This window comes from Alosa alosa, chromosome 3 (assembly GCF_017589495.1).
Source record: "Alosa alosa isolate M-15738 ecotype Scorff River chromosome 3, AALO_Geno_1.1, whole genome shotgun sequence".
Lineage (NCBI taxonomy): Eukaryota > Metazoa > Chordata > Actinopteri > Clupeiformes > Clupeidae > Alosa > Alosa alosa.
This window is the reverse complement of record NC_063191.1, coordinates 32,157,270-32,177,192: the sequence shown is the minus strand read 5'-3', so window position 1 is coordinate 32,177,192 and position 19,923 is coordinate 32,157,270. Positions and strand designations below refer to the sequence as shown.

Genomic DNA, 19,923 nt, shown 5'->3' with positions numbered 1-19,923 from the left:
AACACCAAGCGCCTTATCATCATGTAACCATACTTCAATGGAGATGTGTGCTAAAGATGGTAGGCTAAATGCTCTAGAAATAGGGCTGTAACGATACACCAACCTCACGATTCGGTTTGTATCACGATTTTTGACCCGCGGTTCGATACGAATCTCGATTTTTCTTTTTTTTTTTTGTGGGGGGCCTAGACATGTTATTAAATAACATTTTAATAGCCTCCCTTAGAACACCAAAGGATTACAATATAATATATCTATTAGAGACAAAGAAGTCCAGGGTGCTCAGGAAGTTCCAATCAGAAATGTAAAGGTGCTCTTTGGGTTCGGGAATCCAATAGTAAATAGAAAAAAGGGGGTCCAAGGCACTCTTCTTCAAAAATATAAAAAGCTTTATTTAACTGGCTAATTCATCATAGAAAGTTTAAAAACATAAGGAGAAGCAACCCACGAACAAGAGCAGACGGTAATCAATCTATCAAAAACTTCTCTAGACTCTGACTGTGTTAGTGTGTTGTCTAAGGGACTTTATTTCTCTCCCACTTACTATACAAATGAGTTCAATACCAAGGTGGATCTATTTAGATTCTACCGCAGTCTTCATCTTGAAGTTTGGTATCACCAATACAATCAGATAAATGAGAACACAGCCAAAAGATCTCCCTTTAGACCGAAATCATACTTTATGCCTCCAGTTTCAAATGTGACGCTGACTGCTTTTACACAAAAAGTGGACTTCGACATTGAGACACTGTTCCAATCATCAAACCAAAAAATCAGAGAAAATTTGACCAAAACTCAAAAGCTGGCCATAGATTACTTGGCAAAGAATGAATCCATAATTATCAAACCAGCAGACAAAGGGGGAGCTGTCGTGATATTGGACAAGGACAAATATGTTGAAGAAGCCTTACGGCAATTGAACATCCAAGACTATTATCAACGGCTGTTATCCAATCCAATTGACAACACAAAAGAGAGCTTGAAAGAACTGCTGCTCACAGCTAAGGACATTGGGTGGATTTCAAAACAGGAACATAGTTTCCTCTTATGTCAACATCCGAGAATACCCACCTTCTATATGCTTCCTAAGGTTCATAAGTCCCTTGTATCTCCTCCTGGCAGACCTATCATATTGTCCAATGGATCTCTTACAGAGCCAGCCTCACAATTCCTAGACTTTCACATTAAGCTGCTGGCTCAACAGCTTCCTTCCTTCATACAAGATACTACTCATGTGTTGAAGGTTTTAAGTGATTTGAATGTCCCAGACAACTGTTTTTTTAGTCACGTTAGATGTGGAGTCTCTTTACACTAATATTGCTCATGACGATGGACTGGAAGCCCTACAGCATTTTCTGAAGAATAGGCCTACAGACTCTTTGCCTCCCTCTGAATTTATTATCCAGCTCACCGAATGGACATTAAAAAACAATGTTTTCCTTTTCCAAGACCTTTTGTACATTCAGGTTCGGGGTACAGCAATGGGTGCGTGCTTTGCCCCTAACTATGCTAACCTGTTTTTAGGTTTATGGGAGAGGGATTTTGTCTATTCAAACGAATACAGTGACAAGATAAAATGGTGGGGGAGGTATATTGATGATATTTTTTTGATTTGGGGTGGTTCTTATGAAGAACTGTTGCTGTTTTATGATCATCTGAACAACAATAACAGGAATGTAAAATTGTGTATGGAATATTCCATTACTATCAATTTTTTAGATCTAACCATTTCTAGTGGTAATGATGGTAAGCTCCATACTACTGTATATCGTAAAACTACAGATAGGAACACCACGTTGAAAGCAGATAGCTTCCATCCAAATTGGCTTAAAAATAATATACCTTTTGGCCAGTTCCAACGTCTTAGGCAATTTGTGATACTGATAACTTAATATGAAGTGCAAGCAAAGATAATGTCTAACCGATTTTCACAAAGGGGCTACCACACAGAAACTATACAAAATGCCTATAGGAAAGCTCAGTCCATTCCTAGATCAGAGCTACTCCAGAAAAAGAAAAGGCGGTCCTCTGAAGGAAAACACCAGGCTTATTTTGTTACAAAATACAGCTCTTTAGCTAATCCTATAAAAAGGATAATACACTCAAATTGGAATCTCATCGAGAGTGACCAGGTACTCAGAGAAGTGTTTTCTGCACCACCAATAATCAGCTTTAGGAGGGCTCCCACACTACGTGATAGGCTCAAGTCATCTCCCTGCTAAAAAACAGGTTACTTGGCTTCATAGACAGTTAAAAGGTACCTACAGATGTGGATCTTGCAATCATTGTTCCAACATTAAAGAATGCAAACAATTCTGTGATTTCAAGACAAACAAGACGCATAATATAAAAACATTCATTAATTGCAATACTACGTTTGTGGTATATAGGCTATCATGCAAATGTGGATGCTTTTACATTGGTCGAACCAAGAGACGCCTATGTATGTGAGTATGTGAGCACAAAAACGCCATTAGAAAAGCTAATTCGGATTACCCTATGGCAAAACACTTCCAAAATGTGCACAACTGCAATCCAGAAGGCCTCATGGTAGAGGGTTTAGAAACTATTAAAAAGAACATTCGGGGTGGTGACCGATTAAAATTACTTTTACAAAGAGAAACATTCTACATATACAATCTACAGGCCACAGTTTACCCTGGGTTGAATGAAGAAATAGATTTCAGTCCTTTTTTGTGATCATCTTTTCTCTGTATATATTTGCTTAGGCTTAACTGGTAATAGTCTTTCTCTATACCTTGTACTCTCTCTGGAGGCTTATATTTACGATGTATAGCCACCTAGTGGATTATTTTTGTCTTCATTTTTTTTTTTTTTTTTTTTTTTTTCTTTTTTGTAAGTGAACATTTATAGCCAGCCACCTAGTGGACTGTTCTGGCATGTTTCATATGGCAATTCACCATATCACTCAGGTGTTTCCAATTAGCCTACAAAAGGGGAAATTGTTTGTCTGTGAAGCACACCCTGAAGAAGGCAGCTTGGGCCGCTACGCGTGGGTTGCTTCTCCTTATGTTTTTAAACTTTCTATGATGAATTAGCCAGTTAAATAAAGCTTTTTATATTTTTGAAGAAGAGTGCCTTGGACCCCCTTTTTTCTATATAATATATCTATTATTTTATATCCTGATATAAAAATATTTTTCTGAATGACTGATATTTATGACGGCACACTTTATGCAGATTAGCCTATAGCCTAGGCCTGCTATTTTTTTATTACAACTCTACCTTTTTAATTCAGCTGTCTGGTTGAAGCCTGGAAATATTGTAAACAAAGTAGCATATTTGGCTAGCTTAGCCTATCATAGTTTACTGATTGGACTGTTCAGTTTTCCCATGTGTGTGTAAGTTTCAAGGTAATACTTGTTCTCCTTGGGACAGGCCCTTTTGGGAAACGTTGGTATTGAGATGATCAGTCAACTTCAATGCAAGAGTTTTAAACAAATATGTGCAGCATGTTAATGATGCTAAGCGGATTTAATAGTAATTTAGTTAATTTTAGGTTTACTTCTATACTGTTTGGTAAAGTTGCACACATAGTCTACAATGAAAGCAAGGAGAGGTATGAAATTGTTATTTATTTATTTGCTTGTTTTTGGACAACGTAGGCTACCGATAAGTAAAGCGGGAGATGTGGGTTGCTTTTGCGGCAGCGTAAGATGCAAAGCACTGCGTGAAACACTAGAAAGGTGTGTCTCGATTCTGCCTTTTCACACCGCGACACAGTATCGTTGATATGAATGTCGTGATTGCGGTTTCAAATCGTATATCGTTACAGCCCTATCTAGAAAGCAACACATATTTAAAATGAAACATGAATCTACAAAAAGTAGGCTACTTTTAAGTGGAACATTTTGAGTTACAAAGTGACATTTTCTCACAGGATCTGGAGAATGAACAGGAAGTATTTAATGGACACTGACTTTCTGAAATATGTCAATAACCACATAGATCTATTTATAGAAACAAATGTAAAAAGTGGGGATCCCCAGGACAGACCGGGTATTAACATAGTTTGGGATACTTTTAAGGCATACCTAAGAGGAATTATGATCGGTTATGCGTCAAAAAAGAAAGCAGAATTTGATAAGGAATTAGATAAAGTGAGGGAAGAGATTAAATTACTCCAGAGAGCACATAAGACCCAAACAAATAAAAATTTAATAAAATTTATAACGAACTACATGAAGCTAAATTAAAACTGGACAGCCTATTAATTAAGAAAGCAGAGGACTTCAAGCAGAGGACTTCAAGCTTAATTCTAAAAAAATTAATTATATAGCTGCCAACAAATCAGGCAAACATTTGACCTCTTTAATAAAGAAAGTTTTAAAAAGACAGCCTATAGTTCTAAGAGATGAAACCTCAAACAAAGCCCACACGAGTAATCAGGCCACAAATAATGAATTTAGATCATTTTATGAAAAATTATATACGTCAGAAATAAAAGACCAGGACTCGCTTCCTTTTTTAAATTCAATAAACCTCAAACGTCTCTCCTGAGCAAATTGAAAATCTTAACAAGGATATAACCAACATAGAAATACAATCTGCCTTAAAAAAACTTTCCACTTAAAAAAGCTCTGGGAATGGACGGCTTTCCTATAAAATTTTATACCACATTCTGCCCTAAATTTCATTCCTTATTCACAGAAGTAGTTATCGCAGCGCAAAAAAACAATAGCCTCCCTGAAACAATGTACCAAGCGATTATATCGGTCATACCAAAACCGGGTAAGACCTGCGAAACACCGTCTGATTATAGGCCAATAAGCTTAATAAACTGTGACAAGAAGATCATTACTAAAATCTTGAATAATGGTACAGATTCTTGAAGAAAAATCTTGAAGACTGGTACAGATTCTACCAAGCTTAATCCATTATGACCAAGCTGGTTTTATACAGCATAGGGATTTAAGAACTAATACCAGAACATGCATCTCCCTCACTCAATCTGCAAAGAAACACAAAAAAGATTTAACTTTAATGGCTATTGACGCGGAAAAGGCCTTTGATAGACTAGAATGGTCTTACTTGTTTAGGGTGTTGGAGGTATATAACTTTCCAGTAAATTTCAGGAATATGATTAGAACCCTGTACAGGTCTCCTAAAGCATACAGTATGTACATACAAATGGAATTCTATCAGAACCTTTTTCATTAACTAGAGGCACTGCCCAAGGATGTCCCCTCTCACCATCATTGTTCGCATTGGCAATTGAACCCTTGGCTCAAAAAATTAGAGAGACAAAAGAGATAAGAGGTATTGAGATAGGTAAAAAACAGTTTAAGTTAAGCTTATTTGCGGATGATCTATTACTATATTTAAGCAATGCAATCACCTCAGTTCCACACGTAATGAAAATAATTACAAACTTTTCAGAGATCTCAGGTTATAAAATGAACATGGCAAAAACGGAGCTGTTGGCAATAGATTCTTCCAAAAAGGACTTGGAAAAATTCACACAATTTTGGATACAGAAAAAAAAAAAAAAATATCTTGGAACTTATATTAGCCATGACAAAACCCAGCTGTATAAAGATAACTATCTTCCACTTGTGAAAGACTTTAAGAAAGATGTTAGGAAGTGGCAAGATTTGAAGATTAATTTAATAGGAAGAATAAACCTCTTCAAGATGATGTGGCTACCGAAATTCTTATTTAAATTTCAAAATATTCCTATAACGCCTCCTAAAACCTTTTTTAAAGAGGTAAATTCGATAATTTCTTCGTTCATTTGGTCAAATAAGGCATGTAGATTGAAAAGGAAAGTTTTGTATCACCCAAGAGCAGAAGGGGGTCTTAATCTCCCTAACTTAGAGTTTTATCATGTAGCAGCTCAGACATTTTATATTGATCGTATAATAAATAAGACAAATGAAGATCCATGGGTAGACATAGAAAACAATCAAGTACAATGCAACAGTTTACTGTTAGCACTTTTTTCCAAAGACAACATTAAATCAACAAACTTTGTTATTAATAGTACATTAAAGGCATGGAATAAAATAAAAAAAATTCTCCATCAAGAAATAGGGCTTCCCAGGCACATACAAATATGGAACAACCCATCAATAAATATACAGAGCACCCAGCTATACTGGGAAACATGGATAAAAGCTGGAATCCAGCGGTTGTCAGATGTCACAAATTACGACTCTGTTGCACCATTCAGTGAATTAAAAAGTAAATTTAACCTAAAAGACACAGAAATATTTAGGTACATGCAACTGAAGAACTGGATGACCAGGAATTTCGACTTGGGAAAGGAAATCAGCCCTGAAATGGCTAAGATCTTAAGCCAAAGTAACAAAAAGTTGGGTTGGTAGGATTGGGTCGGCATAATCGATAATAAATACTAAAAAGTATTGAAGGAAGCATATTGTGTAAAAGTAGAGATGAAATACTGTTTTGATGAAATTCTGAAACTTTTTTTTCATCGAATTTGTTTTTACCTTTTTTGATGTACTTCCTGGTACCTAATTATGAAGACTCACAGAAATTAATAATAAAAAAAAAAAAAAAAAAAAAAAACAAGAAAGTGCCATTTTATTGGGATCTAAACTTGCAGCCTAGTTATGGCCATGTAGTTGAAGTTATGTAGGCCCTAACTGTTGTTTTTACGCAGAGATTTGTTGAATGTTTGGCTAAATGTTGGATAATCAGTCCAGTTTGAGATTGTTGCAATCTAAAATGCCTGATTTCGCGACAACTTTTCTAAAAAATTGCGATGGAAGTTGCAGTGTTTTTAGCTGTTTGTTGCGAAGAAATTGCGGGAGGGAGTGAAAATTTCAAAAATAGTTGCGATTTTTAAAAAATAAGGGCAATTAAGGTTAGTAAGACCAAAATCACACTGATCATCTTGATGCTTATTAGTAAAAGTAAATAGTAAGGGTTACAGAAAATCAAAGTAGGCCTACTTTATGTAAATACTTTGACTGGGGTAATTCACAAAGCAGTATAACCTTTCGTAGAACTGTCCAAAAAAGTCAGCCCCCTAAAGAGATGGCATCATGTCATATGTTTCAATACATTCATATATGTTGTAATTCATATTAAGTTCATATAGTTTTAATAATTCATATTCTGTCATAATAATTCATATTCTAATTATTCTGCATAATTACTAATAGCCAACTAAGTATCTAGTAATTTCATATCGATTTAAACTATTAGACTACACTTTTCTTTAATGTTATTACATTGGTGGTGTGTAAGTCTAATTGACTGCCTGCCACTTTAAGGACGTGAGAGTAGTGTTATTACATTTCTAAGTGGATTGGAATGCTTGCATCTCACCGTGTTCGGCTACGAGTGGAAATCACTTTTTGCATAGTGCATTACGATATGTGGATGTAATTCGGGATGTTTTCTATGTCATTAGTTAAAATAAATGTTAAAAAATAACTCGAATGAAATCATTCTTGGATCACAGAAGAGGTAAATGTCTTGCAATGTTATTAATTTCTATGATTTTGGTAGCACTACACAAACTGAGCCCACAAGCTAGCAAACATGACACCAGCTAAAAGGACATCTCCAGGTGTAAACGTTTGCCAATGGGTTGCATACTGTAGCCTACTTAAATGTCACTAAACCAAGTAGGCCTTAATTAACTTACTTTCATAGCCTAGGTAGGTTAGACTAGAACTAGAAACACTGCCACAAACCATGTTGGTGAAGTCGTTCGAACAAGATGGCTACTGAGGCAGTGAGGAACAATGTGTCTCACCTTGAAAGTTGAAATTTGCTTTATGTAAATGGTAGGAAGTATGTCATCGTGTTGTCTTATTTACAGAAGGAAGCGTGTTTAACTATTACTAGGTTGGAAAGCGTTGGAAAATGTATCAATCGCAATGGCTGATGGGACAAGTAGTTCCTTCACTCGGAAAGTTTTCTGTTCGTTTTTTTGCTTGATATGAGATGCTTGGTATGAGTTGATGTATTATGATTCAATCCTGGTCAGCCTATGTCAAGGCCCAGGGACTGAAAACAAAATGATTTTCATTTTGGTTCATTCTGGGCAAAAACAGTTTACGTTCCTGTTCCAGTGTTCAAAGTCCTTTCCTCTAATTGGAACCGGTTAGAGCGTTATAGACGGATAGTTAATAGCGTTCCTTGATGACATTGACATTGCTTTTACACATTTATTTATTGCAGGGTACACAATAGCCTACGTTTTTTTCTTTTTTGTACAAGTGCCTTAAAGGTGCTCTAAGCGATGCTGTGGGGTATACTACGAATCTCGATTAATGGGTTAGCGAGGTATGTTGCGCTCAAAGCCAGGGTATGCTGTGACCCGAAAGTGGATCTGTTTTAGCGTCGCTATATCACCATGGTATCTTATGCTCGCAACTAAACCTGGTCGGGAAGGAGGTTATGTGCTAAGTTATAGCTCAAATCGTGTAATTTACCGACCACTGACCAATCAATTGTCTTGAAAAATGAAGTTCTCACGTGTAGGATTCTGTCATATATCTTACAGGTGGAGCCCCGCCTCTACAAACATTTTTGATCTCGAATGCGCTTTTAATAGTGTTGTGCGTGCAAATATGCCACTATGGACTTGCATACCATACAACATCTGATGACAATCGATTTATTTGATGTTATAGGCTAGACACTAAAAATGACCGCAGTGTAGATTACACTATCGCTCATAAATATGGAAGTAATTGTTTTTTAATATAGGCGGTCTTGTGCGTCTCCACGTTTCATGATTGGCCAACGTCATCCCAACACCGAGAACGCGCACAGATCTGAGCTAAAAGCCCAGTTTGACAAATATATCACATAACTGCTATCGTAGTATCACTTAACGTATACCCCTGAGTCAAGGCTTTGTGAAGCCTCGATGTGTCTACATAGCCTAGATATGTCTAACGTGCTTCGTAGTATACCCCACTGGGTAACGTCACTTCTGTTGACTTTCAAACAAAACAGAGAGCTACTTCCTCCCCCTCCCTCCCGTGCTGCTCCCGTGCAATTGAAACTCTCCTAAACGCACATCACTTCTGTGATTTGCTGGAACAGTTTGTTATGTTTTTATAGGCTAGGTTTGCCCAGGTTGTTTTTGTTGCCGTTTTTGGAGCCTGGGCTGTCCACAGAGATCGCGTTTTTTTACCGTGTATTCAGGACACAGACAGTTAGCAGTTGGTTAGGTGATGTTTGCAGTAAGTGACATAAAATGTTTTAGCCTAAAAAATGTGTGGCATCGCTTAGAGCACCTTTTAAAGTTTAAATCAAAGCCTAACCTACACTACCAGTCAAACGTTTGGACACATACACACTTATTAGGGATCGACCGATATGGATTTTTTAGTGCCGATACCGATACCGATTTTTTTCCATCAGCCTTAGCCGATGACCGATACAGGCTGCCGATTTTCTTGAGCCGATATTTGGAGCCGATACTGCTTTTATTTTGCTCCCTCAATTTACATCATACAAATGACACATAATTACACAAATGATGATAACAAATGTTATAAGTCTCAATTTAAAAAAGGAACATTTATTGAACTTATGGATGGGTGCACTGGATATGGTTAACTGTGCAAAATGCTTTCATCAACATCTTACAACACAGCCTTGATGATGCATTGCTTGCTGACATATTATAAGACATAATTCAAGTCATCACAAAATGTCCTTTGTCAACACATTTAAATAATTTAAGAAAACAATAAGCCTGAAAAGTAGCTATTGAAATAAAGTGCTTGATTTGTCATTTTAGACTGCATGGTTTCAATTTTTCTATGTCTATATTTTTCTAAAAAAAGCTGCCAGATTTGTCAAGCACAGAACATAAATCAGCAGAGGAAAATAACGTGGTGTCAGATGTTTCTGTTCTAAACGGGATCAATTTAAAAGGTATAAAATGTATCTCTCAAAATTTTAAAATCTCTACTTCAGGTAGCGCCCAGCACTCTCATATTGCTGTGATCGTGTGTCCCACTGAGTGAGACAGACCAGACGCACACACAAACTTCTGTTTGGTAGCTGACGAACCACCATTGAACTGGATTGATAATGATAACGTTAGCAAACGTCTCTAAACAAGTAAGGCATACACGGCATGTCTGGTATATGATCAACGTTAACACGAATGAATATTCAACTACACGTCTCTCATTATTAAAGCTCTGATATCACTGCGATGACAACTCAGCCCCGCTCGAAGGGAGGAGGGGAGGGAGACGCACACACCACACGCGTCCAAAACTCAGCCAGGTGGTCGCTGAATAAAACTCCCACAAATATCTCGGAACAACGTCGGCATTAGGCTACTTAATGAAATGATTGACCATGTTCGTAACAGCTACCGCTAACGCATGCATACGGATAGCCTACAACTTAGCTATTTGCAGCTCCCTAAATACAATGGCAAGCATGTTTTATAGAACAGGCATTCAGGGAGGGAGACACATACACACACACACACACACACACACACACACACACACACACACACACACCACACGCGTCCAACACTCAGCCAGGTGGTCGCTGAATAAAACTCCCACAAATACCACGGAACAACGTTGGCATTAGGCTACTTTCATATGACCAGTGTTTGTAACAGCTACCGCATGAATATGGATAGCCTACAACTTAGCTATTTGCAGCTCCCTAAATACAATGGCAAGCAGTTTTATAAACGATCATTAAGCATTAAAAAAAGTAGCCTACCTATCTATCATTCGTGTTTTCCATTTGGACCCACAAACTTGCTTCCACCTTCAAAGTGTATGGCAATATTTCAGTTAAGTCAAACAGTTAAAAGATGCTTTGAAAGTTTAAAGCTTACTCCAGCAACACAGAGCTGCCTGTGGACGCCTGTATGTAAATAATGCGGGGGAAAAACTATCGGGCGAATGCAGCGACTTTTTGGCTGATGCCGATACACGTAAAAAACGCAAATATCGGCCCGATATATCGGCCGGCCGATATATCGGTCGATCCCTAACACTTATTCGTAGTTTTTTTATTTGATTCCTTTTTTCCTACATTGTACAACAATACCTACAACATCCAAAGTATGACAAAAGACAAAGATCTCTAGAAATATATTATATCCATGCGCCACATTTCATAATCTTCGCTGTTTACCTCTATGACAACTTTGCCGATAATTGATATTATGAAAGCAAACTTCATTCTTTTCAATAAAAATCAGTGAAAGACAAGCAGCTAACAAATGCTCACAATGTAAGGGAAATCCATCAAGGCTGTTGGAAATCCATTCCAGCTGACTGTATAAAGTTGTAATTATTTATTGTGCGAATGAATTAGCAAAACCATAGCTGTGTCATCACCATAGGCTATTTGCTACGATATTTACCGTACCTCTGTCACAGCAAGTTGTGACTTATGCCCATTCAACTTTTAACTTAGGCTATAGACCTAGCCAGTCTCTATGCTGTTTTCATGGACAGCAAGGATCCGCTTTGTTTGTTGTTTTAAATAACGTTGTTTGTTGCTCCTACACACGTCATCTCCAGTGGTTTACCTCTATGCACTGTACTGTTCTTCCTAGGCTTCTTATTACAGTGCATGAAAATGCACTGTACTGTTCTTCCTAGGCTTCTTATTAGAGTGCATGAAAATGCACTCTACTGTTATCCGAATTATTCTTAATTAGAGTGCATGAAAATGCACTCTACTATTATCCGAATTATTCTTAATTACAGTGCATGAAAATGCACTGTACTGTTCTTCCAAGGCATTTTATTATTCTTCTTCTTCTAACGCACTTAATGCAGCTTCAACCGTTTAACATAGAAACTTGATTCAAACTATGTTACGTAGGTCTTACTTAGGACATGGGTGCTATGTATTTTTCATCTTTATAACTATACTTTTTAAACTATTAATTAAAAACTAATCAAAATTTCCCCATTGACTTAACATTATGATTATGACATCACAATACGGCCGTTAAGCAATTAGAATCCTATGGCAGGTGTTCGGGCCACCTGGATCAACTGCCAGTCTCAGGCTTTAAGCATACAAACTGGCTCTATTAAGACTACACATCCTGTTCAACTGCTTCCTCTGCCAAAAACTGTTTCAAAATAAAAGTCCTCACTACAATATTTCACTGTTAAACAATTTAACCCTTTAAACTACTGAACTTTTTAACTGTTCAGCCATTGTAACTGTTACTTATCAACTATGACTCCTACCCACTGTAGTTAGTTAGCATGGTTAACATAGTTAGCATGTTAACATTGCTAACATTGTTAACATTGTTAGCATTTTTAACAAAACTGCTAAAAATGATTAGCTAAGTTAGCTAAGTCACATGGTAAGCATACTTAACACGTTAACATGCTAGTTAGCACAGTTAGCATACCTACTAAAAATGATTAGCTAAGTCACATGGTTAACATAGTGCTAGTTAGCATAACTACTAAAAATGAAAACATTAGCTAAGTTAAGTAACTTGGTTAACATTATTATCTTTGATAACATAGTTGACATAACTGCTAGCAAACATTAGAGCCATTCCAACTGTCAGTTATCGTCAATTATCTACCTAAATAATTTAACCATTTAAATGATCCACCTACAATATTTCACTGTTAAACAATTTAACCCTTTAAACTACTGAACTTTTTAACTGTTCAGCCATTGTAACTGTTACTTGTCATCAACTATGACTCCTACCTACTGTATTTAGTTAAGATGATTAAGCGTAGTTAGCACAAGATTCTTAACATTGTTAACATTTTAAACAAAACTGCTAAAAATGATTAGCTAAGTTAGCTAAGTAACATGGTTAGCATAGTTAGCATGCTAGCATGTTAGCATGCTAGTTAGCATTTTTAGCAAAACTACTAAAAATGATTAGCTAAGTTAGCTAAGTAACATGGTTAGCATAGTTTAGCATGCTAGCCATTTAGCATGTTAGTTAGCATTTTTAGCAAAACTACTAAAAATGAAAACATTAGCTAAGTTAACTAAGTTAAGAAACTTGGTTAACATTATTATCTTTGATAACATAGTTAGCATAACTGCTAGCAAACATTAGAGCCAATCCAACTGTCAGTTATCACATTTTTAGCAAAACTGTTAAAATTATTAGCTAAGTTAGCTAAGTATAGTTAGCATGCTAGCATGTTAGCATGCTAGTTAGCATATTTAGCAAAACTGCTAAAAATGATTAGCTAATTTAGCTAAGTAACGTGGTTAGCATAGTTAGCATGCTAGCGTGTTAGCATGCTAGTTAGCAGTTTTTGCAAAACTGTAAAAAATGATTAGCTAAGTTAGCTAAGTCACATGGTTAGCATACTTAACATGTTAGCATGCTAGTTAGCATACCTACTAAAAATGATTAGGTAGGTTAGCTAAGTCACATGGTTAACATAGTTAGCATAATTACTAAAAATAAAAACATTAGCTAAGTTAAGTAACTTGGTTAACATTATTATATTTGTTAACATAGTCAACATAACTGCTAGCAAACATTATAGCCATTCCAACTGTCAGTTATCGTCAATTATCTACCTAAATAATTTAACCATTTAAATTATCCACCTATTTAACCGTTCAATCATTCCAACTATATTAAACCTTATCTACCAAGTAAATCATTTAACCAAAGATTGTTAAGGCGGAGCAAGATATTTCATCAGGAGCCACTTCCGGGAACCCGGATCGCACGAGGGGGGGGGTCAAAATCCCCCTTTATGCAGAGCAGAGGCAGCGACTGCTCCATTGAAGTCTATGGGCATAGCTCAGAATTTCACCACATATGCTAAGGTCTTGGTTCTATAGAGTTAGGAATGTGAATTTCGGGCACATTTTCATGATCCTCAAACCCTTCTGAACATTTCAGGTACATTTTTAGCATTTTTGAGCAATCCAGTCTGGAGAAAATCAACCTTATATCAGGTGTAAGGCCGGTTATTTCTGCCGCTGCTGTTGGCGGTTGCAACTTACGCTAAATCAATACGTCATCGACACGCCTCTTTATGCAGACAGGATTCGATCCCCATTTCGCGCCCATAGACATTAACTACGACGAAGTATCTTGCTCCGCCTTAACAATCTTTGATTTAACTATATAAACTATCCACCTATTTAACTGTTCAGTCATTCCAACTATATTAAACCTCATCTACCTAGCAACCAATATAGTTTGTTTTTACTCTGTATAATATTTTACATAATATTTTTGCATTTTCATGCACTGTATTTCCTTCAGGAAATGCTTTTCTAGTATTAATATTATTCTTCTTCTAACGCTTTTTGTGCGTTTAATACAGCTTCAACCGTTTAACTTAGAAACTTCATTCAAACTTCGTTGCGTAGGGTCTTACTTATGTGACTTCAGCTATGTATTTTTTCAACTTTGTAACTTTTATACTTTTTAAACTATTAATTAAAAACTACTAAAATTTCCCCATTGACTTTACATTAGATCATGACATCACAATAGAGCAATTAGAATCTTATGCCAGGTGTTCAGGCCACCTGGAGCCACTGTCTCAGGCTTTAAGCATACAATATGGCTGTATTAAGACTGCAGATCCTGTTTAACTGCTTCCTGTGCCCACAACTGTTTCAACTGTTACTGTAACTGTTTGTCAACTATGACTCCCATCAACTGTATCCTCTGCCTTCAACTGTTTCAAAATAAAAGTCCTCACTAGCTAGTTAGCTAGTTAGCATCATTAGCATTTTTAGCATAGTTAACATAGTTAGCATTTTAGCAAAACTGCTAAAAATGATTAGCTAAGTTAGCTGAGTCACATGGTTAGCATGTTAATATTGTTAGCATAGTTAGCATGTTAGCATTTTTAGTAAAACTGCTACAAATGATTAGCTAAGTTAGCTAAGGAATGTGATTAGCATAGTTAGCATGTTAGCATTGTTAACATTTTAGCATAACTGCTAAAAATGATTAGCCAAGTTAGCTAAGTCACATGGTTAGCATAGTAGCATGTTAGCATTTTTTTCAAAACTGCTAGAAAACATGAGCTAAGTTAACTAAGTAACTTGGTCAAAATAATTAGCTTTGTTAGCATAACTGCTAGCAAACATTAGAGCCATTCCAACTGTCAGTTATCGTCAACTATCTATCTATATACAGCCTTTAAACTATTTGTCTACCAACACGCATTAAACTATCAGTATGTCAACAACCTTTAAACTATCTACATATAACTTTTAAACTTTCAACATTCATTAAACTATCTGTCTATTAAACTATCTGTCTATTAACAACTGTTAAACTATCTACATTCAACTTTTAAACTGTCTACGTCTAAACTATCAACTTTTTATTAAGCTATGCTATGTCTGTCCTAGCTTCATTTTCATGCACTCGTAATTCCCTGGAATTACATTTTCTAGTTTTCTCAATGATCTTCTGCCTGCTCCGCTATGGCTAGTGCCGTACCTACGGCTGGGCCCTCTCACAGTTTTGAAATGGTCAGTAGTGGGAACTACTGTTGCCTTCATGATTTTCCTTTTAAAAATTTCTTATAAGAAGGACATATCACTTATCAACAATGACAAGCCAGAACCTGCGGCTCTCTCTCCCTCTCGTGAGTGCAGACGCGTTCCCAATTAAATGGATCGCATAATGTTCACGTTAGATCTGCTGCAAAGGAGATAACTAAGAGTTAACTTAGTTTAACATGATGTTATCTCTATTTAACATGATGTTTTGAAATTGACATTGTAAACGTTCTCTAAGGAGAGTGAAAAGCAGTTTGCAGTAAAGCTAACCAACTATCGCAGGAAAAAAAATAGCGAGCAGCCTGATAACCAAATGAAATGCTCGGCGGGCCGGATCCGGCCCGCGGACCGCAGTTTGCCCACCCCTGCCCCAGAGCCTTCTCAGTTGTAACTGAGAGTGGGTCTTTGGAAGAGTAATTCACAGCCCATTTCCAAAGGGCGTTCCGGACGCAATAGGAGAGGCCAAAAACCAAACAGAGCAACGAAAGAGACACGCAATTTGCAACAGTTTACTGTCTGGTTGTAGGGACAAAGACATCATAGGCTACCCCACTGAAAGCTAATGTCACTAGCAACCTACAACTGCCTTCATCAAACACAATTGTTTGTATATGTTCTCTGAACAAAACTGTTCATGTTCAAACGAGCATTTTGTTTAATTCGTCCTTTCTGGCCGGCCAGGACATAAAGCAGGCATAGGGGACTGACTGAAAGACTGAAACGTTCAAAGCAGTTATGCCAGAATTGTTTCAAGGCAAACACTGAAGTGTAGCTTAATGCAGCTAGTCTGTAAATCATTACTTTACCATAAAAACTCAATGTTGCAATGTGTTTAGGCTAGCCTAGGCCCATTTCATTTTTTGAGCATTCTGAGTTTCTGCTTGAAACGGTGTAGCCTTAAAGATAAAGATGACCAGATATGGTGAAAATGAACATGATGACTGACGAAATAAATTAGTGTGATGTTTTAATAAACCATTGTTGGCTTACAATTAAGTCAGCATAGCACATCTATTCAAAAATATGTGTTTTCTGTCGGCTACGTGTCCTAAAATCATTAAATAAACAAAATATCAAACAGTTTTCAGTAGCCTACCACTGTTGCAGATTTCACATAGGTATCCCTTACATTTTTGTACATTGTTGCACATTTCAACATAAGGAAGCAGTTATGAGAAACTTTCTTCTAACTCCCTGTCTAAAACCAACGTGATGGCAGCTTCAAACAAGCGGCAGCAGTGATCGTTGATATTACGGCGCCAACAGGGTGCTCTATCGTCATCGTGTAAAGCCTGCCTCAACGGTTCTGATTGGTGCCTAGATTTAGTAAAATTGGAAATGGGCTTGAATGGGCTTGAATGGGCTCTTGGCCAGATGGACTTGCAGAGCAAATCTCAAATTTGCCGGAAGTTCAGCTGGGTTTTTCCCAGGCTACGAACAGCTGCTCCGTTTAAAATGTTTCTGTGTGATTGTCAACTGTGATGAAATGCGTTCATTCCACTTTTTATATCATAAACGTAGCAAGCCTATGAAAAGGCTTTGCAGTAGGATTGTCCAATGGTCAATCTGTTGATTAATTGTTCTGTTTTATGTGACGCGCCGATGCTGGGTTCATGCAGTTTTGCCATAGACTGTATATATAGAACTGGACAGTGTGCCGTCTGTTAAGAGTGATGCGAGCGCTAGTCTAGAGCCCCCTGGTGGCTGGTTGCAGTACAATGTGTAACTCCGCCCATCCCCATGTATTTCAATGGCCAAGTAGCCAACTTTCCGTGTCACTTTTCTCACCTAAAACTATTTTTGTATCTACAACTTTTTATTCGAAAAAATAGTTTTCAAGATGCTTCAATACACACAATTTTTCTTTTCTCGCTGAAATTATTTTTTTTAATGTTATATTAAGAAATCTAAAAAGGGCGTGTTTACACCTATGATTGACAGCTGGCTGGCTGCAGACACAACGCTTTGTCCATTATGTTTTAACGTCTAGGCTGCAGACACTACCACGTCATCGCTCACTTATTTTAACGACACCTGATTTCGACACATAATCTAACCTAAATAAGTGTTGCTGTTATTATCATTAGGCTATATCTTATCACAGTCTGACTAAATACAAAATTGATAGTCATACATTGTGTAGTTGTTTGTAAGAGACATCGTTGTTAGTTGTGACAGATTCTTTGTGAAAAAAAGATATGTGCTGTTCTTTTCGTAGATGCTAAGTATATTAGCTCATAGCATGCTACATCATGCTAGCATTAGCCAGTTGATAGGTAAAGTAAAAGGGCTCTGCTATATTGAAGTGACGTTAGCCATAGTCACCATCATTTACAGTCCTACTTGTTTCAAATGGTTTAACGTAACCAGTGATTGCCGCCATCATCGTTGCAACTTCATTTGAATACACTTAAGTCGCTGGAGAAGGTGATGTTAAGTTTCATTAACGTTAACTCTTGCTTAGTTTTGCGAATGGCAATGAACGCCACCTAGCCTGCTAGGTCGACAACCTCGGTATGCCCATTTATGAATCAGCCCGACAAATAACGTTACTTGTGTTTTAGTGAACACATTATTGGACCATAGCTTAACGGGAGGAGGGATTCAAAGTCACAAATGCTTAGTATGCTCAGAACAGCGGTATCTGAAAATGCGTTAAGGTATCGTTGTTACCTGCGATTGCACTGCTGGAGAAGCATTTTGCATTGGTATGATTTGATCAGGTCTTGCCAGTGATGTGCAATCCTCCCGTAGACGTACATCATTTCAAAATAATACGTCTAAATTGAAAACTGTGACAACTCATGGATAGGCTCTCTCAATATGTCTGTAATCGTATGCCTCTACCACAGGCTTGCTAGTCAGAGAGGGTGCTCCATTACCAGAGAGAGTGCTCCATTATAAATCAAAAATGTAATATTGCAGCCTTCATGTCAGCTGTAAAAATATGAGAACATGGACCTACTACATCAGGATACTCTGTAAACATTTTACACATAATCAGGAAGCTACTTTGCTGTTCAGTGTTTGATGTGTTTAAAGTGGTACTACGTTTAAAGAAACATTTTTATTCTTTGTTTCAAGTGCATAAGAAAATACCACATTATGATGATGGTTATGGTTACCCTTAACAAATACAAAACAATATAATACTTAAAACAGGGATCAATCAATAGCCTAATGAAATAAACAATGAAAATGAGGGGGGAAAGCAATAATAAATAATAATGCCCATTCAATCAATAATATAATAACAATAACATCGTAAGACTACATTAAGGAGAATATCAATAATAAACAAATGTCAAATTAATCAACAGCCTATAATGAAAATAAAACAGTACTACTGCATACAAACCATAATGTATAAGAAGTGCTTAAAAGACCAAAACTATCACAAGAACGAAGAGCACTGGGCAACTCATTCCACCAACATGGAACCACTGAGGAAAAGAGTCTTGAATTTGACCTAGCGTTTAAGACTGGTCGACACAACAGACGCTCATCAGAAGACCGCAGTGGGCGGTTGGGGATGTATATCTTGATCATTGAATTAAAATAACAAGGAGCAGATCCAGTCAGTGTCCTATAGGCCAAAGTGAGAGATTTAAATTTAATTCTGGCTACTGTAGGGAGCCAATGGAGAGTAACTAGGAGAGGAGTTACGATGTGTCCTCTTTGGCTGATTGAAGACCAGTCATGTTGCAACATTCTGAATGATATATCCCACAAAAGAAATAAATAAAAAAAAACATTCAATATTGATTTAGTATCAACCAATAATTATTCTGATATTAATATTCTTGTAACGTCTACATCTTTGTGTAGACTACAGTTAAATACTAAGCAATGGCCTCTGACTTAAATACCAATATGGTATTTAAGTATAAATACTTAAATACCTTAATATGGTATAGTCTACGTGATACACAGGACTACACAGTAAACCCAGTAAAAGCATCATCTCAGTATACCCATTTAAAATAGGCAAGGATACGTATTCAATAACATTTGGGGTTGCTCACAGTATACCCACCACTGCAACTAACTAACTAGACTACACCACTGGTTAAATGGCGCATTGCAATTTATAATTTGTGTGAGTTCAGGGGCATACAGAAAGTTGAAGTTTGGGTGACATCAATAAAGAAAATAGAACAGTCTCAAGTATGAATGATGTCACATTAACAGAAGGTTCAGCGCAGCGGCAGACCTTTCTTGGTGCCACGCAAGTTATTGAAAGTCATGTGTTTTCAGAACGTAGTGGTGCTGTGCCATGTCCCATGTATAAGGGGCTTCAGGTTGATCCAGTGACGGTGGGTGATGTCAGGGAGATGGATGTCAGGGGACTTGGAGAAAGGAGGAGGACATGCCACCTCAGACCACCCCAGCCAAACCACTTCACGTAGGCATTCCCTTGCTTGCAGACTAATG

At 37.1% G+C, this 19,923-nt stretch overlaps 1 protein-coding gene across 3 annotated transcripts in view; it reads left to right on the top strand.

Annotated features, from left to right (window-relative positions):
- Positions 1–19,923, top strand: part of armc8 (armadillo repeat containing 8) — a 272,052-nt gene that overhangs the window by 19,925 nt on the left and 232,204 nt on the right. The window lies entirely within an intron of this gene.